Below are 5,137 nucleotides of genomic sequence, written 5' to 3'. Positions count from 1 at the left end.
ACTCACTTTGTAGACCAGGCTGGCCTCGAACTCAGAAATCCGCCTGCCTCTGCCTCCCAAGTGCTGGGATTAAAGGCGTGCGCCACCACGCCCGGCTGTTTTTATTCATTCTTAAATGAGAAGAGTGAATGAGATTTTTAACTATCTAAAATCTCTCAACTTCACCCTATTTAAATATTTTCAAAAAACATTTTTATACCTGTGTTCAAATTCCTGACCCTCCGTATATCATACCTATCCCCCCTGCCCTCCTTTCTTTCCTTCCTCCTCCTCTCTTCCTCCCAAGTCCCTCCCACCCTCTACCTCCTGTGAGTATTTTGTTCCCCCTTCTAAGAAGGACTGAAACATCCATATTTTGGTCTTCCTTTTCTTGAGCTTCATATGGTCTGTGAATTGTACCTTGGGTATTCAGAGCTTTTGGGCTAATATCCACTTGTCAGTGAGTGCATACCATGTGTGTTCTTTATGACTGGGTTACCTTACTCAGGATATTTTCTAGTTCCATCCATTTGCCCAAGAATTTCATAAAATAATTGTTTTTCATAGCTGAGTAGCATTTCATTGTGTAAATGTACCACATTTTCTGTATCCATTCCTCTGTTGAGGGATATCTGGATTGTTTCCAGCTATTGACTATTATAAATAAGGCTGCTATGAACATAGTGGAGTATGTGTCCTTGTTATATGTTGGAGCATCATTTGGGTATATACACAAGAGTGGTATAGCTGGGTTCTCAGGTAGATCTATTTCTAGTTTTGTGAGGAACTGCCAGACTGTTTTCCATAGTGGTTGTACCAGCTTGCAATTGCACCAGCAATGAAGGAGTGTTCCTCTTTCTCCATATCCTCGCCAGCATCTGCTGTCACCTGAGTTTTTGATCTTAGACATTCTGATTGGTGTGAGGTGGAGTCTTAGTGATATTTTGATTGGCATTTCCCTGTTGACTAAGGATGTTGAACATTTCTTTAGGTGCGTCTTGGCCATTCCATATTCCTCAGTTGAGAATTCTTTGGTTCTCTGGAGTCTAACTTCTTGAGTTCTTTGTATATATTGGATAATAGCCCTCTGTCAGATGTAGGATTGGTAAAGATCTTTTCTGAATCTGTTGGTTGCCATTTTGTCCCATTGACAGTGTCTTTTGCCTTATAGAAACTTTGCAATTTTATGAGGTCTCATTTGTCGATTGTTGATCTTAGAGCATAAGCCATTGGTGCTCATGTGCTGGAGGCTCTTCCCCACTTTCTTTTCTATTAGTTTCAGTATATCTGGTTTTATGTGGAGGTCCTTGATCCACTTGGACTTGAGCTTTGTATAGGAGATAAAAATGAATCAGTGTGCATTCTTCTACATGTTGATTGCCAGTTGAATTCCACCACTGGTTGAAAATGCTGTCTTTTTTCCAATGTATGGTTTTTGCTCCTTGGGTTCATTTCTGGGCCTTCAATTCTATTCCATTGATTTATCTGCCTGTTACTGTACCAAAACCATGCAGTTTTTAATCACAATTGCTCTGTAATATAGCCTGAGGTCGGAAAAGCTGATTCCCCCAGAAGTTCTTTTATTGTTGAGAATAGTTTTCAATAGATAGATAAACCCTTAGCTAGACTAACCAGAGAGCACAGAGACAGTATCCAAATTAACAAAATCAGAAATGAAAGGAGAGGCATAACAATAGAAAATGAGCCGGGCGTGGTGGCGCACGCCTTTAATCCCAGCACTCGGGAGGCAGAGGCAGGCGGATTTCTGAGTTCGAGGCCAGCCTGGTCTACAAAGTGAGTTCCAGGACAGCCAGAGCTATACAGAGAAACCCTGTCTTGAAAAACCAAAAAAAAAAAAAAAAAAAAAAAACAATAGAAAATGAGGAAATTCAAAAAAATCATCAGATCCTACTACAAAAGAATATACTCAACAAAACTGGAAAATCTGGATTAAATGGACAATTTTCTAGATAGAAACCAGGTACCAAAGTTAAATCAGGATCAGATAAATGATCTAAACAGTTCCATAACCCCTAAAGAAACAGTCATTAAAAGTTTCAAAAAAAAAAAAAAAAAAGCCCAGCACCAGATGAGTTTAGTGCAGAGTTCTGGAACTCTACCCAATTTGTTCTTTGAAGCCACAATTACACTGATACCAAAAACCACAGAAAGGCCCTATAAAGAAAGAGAACTTCAGAGCAAGTTCCCTTATGAATATCTATGCAAAAATACTCAATAAAATTCTCACTAATCGAATCCAAGAACACATCAAAACGATCATTCCCCATGACCAAATAGGCTTCATTCCAGGGATGCAGGGAAGGTTTAATATACGGAAATCCATCAGCATAATCCACTATATAAACAAACTCAAAGACAAAAACCACATGATCATCTCTTTAGATGCTGAGAAAGCATTTGACGACGAAGTCCAGCACCCCTTCATGATAAAAGTCTTGAAAAGATCAGGAATTCAAAGCCCATACCTAAACAAATAAAGGCAATATACAACAAACCAGTAGCCAACATCAAACTAAATGCTGAGAAACTGGAAGCAATCCTACTAAAATCAGGGACTAGACAAGGCTGCCCACTCTCCCTACCTATTCAATATAGTACTTGAAGTCCTAGCCAGAGCAATTAGACAACCAAAGGAGATACCACAAAATGATCAAAGGAATACAAATTGGAAAGGAAGAAGTCAAAAATCACTATTTGCAGATGATATGATAGTATACTTCAGTGACCCCAAAAATTCCACCAGAGAACTCCTAAACCTGATAAACAACTTTAGCAAAGGGGCTGGATATAAAATTAACTCAAATCAGCAGCCTTTCTATACTCAAAGAATAAACAGGCTGAGAAAGAAATAAGAGAAACAACACCCACCACAATAGTCACAAATAATATTACACACCTTGGCATGACTCTAACNAAGGAAGTGAAAGATCTGTATCACAAGAACTTCAAGTCTCTGAAGAAAGAATGGAAGAAGATCTCAGAAAATGGAAAGATCTCCTATGCTCATGGATTGGCAAGATTAATACAGTAAAAGTGGCCATTTTACCAAAAGCAATCTATAAGTTCAATGCAATCCCCATCAAAATTCCCACTCAATTCTTCATCAAGTTAGACCAATTTGCAAATTCATTTGGAATAATCATTGTACATACTTATTAAACACAGCCTACTTTTAAAAATAGATAGCCTGGGACCATTTACTAGACAAACTAAAGATTAGTTCTGAAATTGAAGTATATTTGAAATTTTGAGTTACATATTAGTAGCCAAGAAAACAAAAATGAACCTTACACCTTGCTTTTCAAAGATCTAAAAAAACATTAACTATTGCATTTGTTTCCTGATAGCACATAACTTAAACATTATACTTTATTTCCCAGAAAAATCATGATTTAGTCTGTGGTTCATAAGGTTTCTTTCTTTTTTATTTATCCCCCACCCCCTTCTTTTCGGTTTCTTTCTTTTTTCTTTTATAAATAATTTATCAGGCCTGGCAGTAGTGGCACACGCCTTTAATCCCAGCATTCGGGAGGCAGAGGCAGGCGGATTTCTGAGTTCAAGGCCAGCCTGGTCTACAGAGTGAGTTCCAGGTCAACCAGGGCTACACAGAGAAGCCCTGTCTCAGAAAACAAAACCAAACCAAAAAATAAATAAATAAATAAATAAATAAATAAGAATTTATCATGGGTTGGTTCTTCCTGCCATAGTTCTACTTCTGATTAATTATAACACCTAGCTGACTTCTTTTGTTTATTTCCATGTAGAATAAACTGCTATCTTATTTCTCTACTGCATGAATTTAGTGAATAATATATGCAAAGAGCTGTATGTTTCTCTAAGGAAAGATAAAATATAAAATGCTACTGTCTCAAGCAGCAGTGGTTAAATTTCCGGGGTTCATTTATCTTTTTTCTAACCTAATAGCAGTTATGAGTTCTTGCTGGGCTCCGTGGCATGTGTCTGTACTCTCAGCATCTGGGAGGTAGAGCCAGGACCTCAATGTCATCCTCAGGTACACAGGAAGCCTGAAGTCTGATTGGCAACATGGGACTCTTATCTCAAAATAAATTATGATCTCTTTCCAGAAAAGTGGTTATCATATAATTTTCATTAAATTTTACGGGATCCAATGACCCTTCTGAAGGGTTCTATGATCCAGTCCTGAGGTCATAAGACTTTAGCCTTGATGGGATGCAACTTTATTTTAACCACATATTAGTAGTAACATGTCATGATTTAAGTAACATCTATTATATTCAAGTTAATATTTTACAGTCTGCCTGAGTAATAGGGCAATAATTTATGTTTACAAGGCTGCAAAGTGACTAATATATATGCCTGATGAATTACTGTGGAGCTAGGATTAAATAGCAAAGTAGTTTTGAATTCTAATTTAGTAGGCCTTACTGTTCATTTTACAAATATTCACAGAATTCTGGCTCTGTAATAGGAACTGTGTTCAGCAATGAAGCTATGCATAAAAGCTTATACTCTGTTCTATGAAAGCTAAGTGAGCATGTAAAGAAAGTAAGAAAAGAAAGAGTGGGTAATAAAATTAATTAAAGCATGCTCAAAGATTAAGCAGACTGTGGCTGCAGAAATGACTTGGATGGTAAAGTGCTTGCTGTGCAAACAGGAGAGTCTGAGTTTGGATTCCGAGCATTCATGTAAAAATCCTGGCATAGTAGCATATCTGTAATCCTAAAGCTAGAGAACTGTAGTCAGAGGATCCCTGGAGCCTGATAGTTTTGTCAAATCCCATTATGTAAATGTACCACATTTACTGTATCCATTCCTCTGTTGAGGGACATCTGGGTACTTTCCAGCTTGCTTTCTTATATAACCAAGGACTATCTGCCCAGGGATGGCACTACCCACAATGGGTTGGGATGATCTACATCAATCACCAACTGGGAAAATCTCCCAGAGACTGCCTACAGGCTAATTTGATGAAGGGTTTTTCTCAATTTTACCTCTTTCCAAATGACACATATCAATTTGACAAAAGCTAACTAGTATAATCCCCCTCTTCTCTCTCTCTCTCTCTCTCTCTCTCTCTCTCTCTCTCACACACACACACACACACAAACACACAAACACACACATCCACAACACACACACACTCACACACATCCAC

Source organism: Mus caroli, chromosome 12 (genome assembly GCF_900094665.2).
Source record: "Mus caroli chromosome 12, CAROLI_EIJ_v1.1, whole genome shotgun sequence".
Taxonomy (NCBI): domain Eukaryota; kingdom Metazoa; phylum Chordata; class Mammalia; order Rodentia; family Muridae; genus Mus; species Mus caroli.
Note: the sequence above shows the minus strand (reverse complement) of the source record.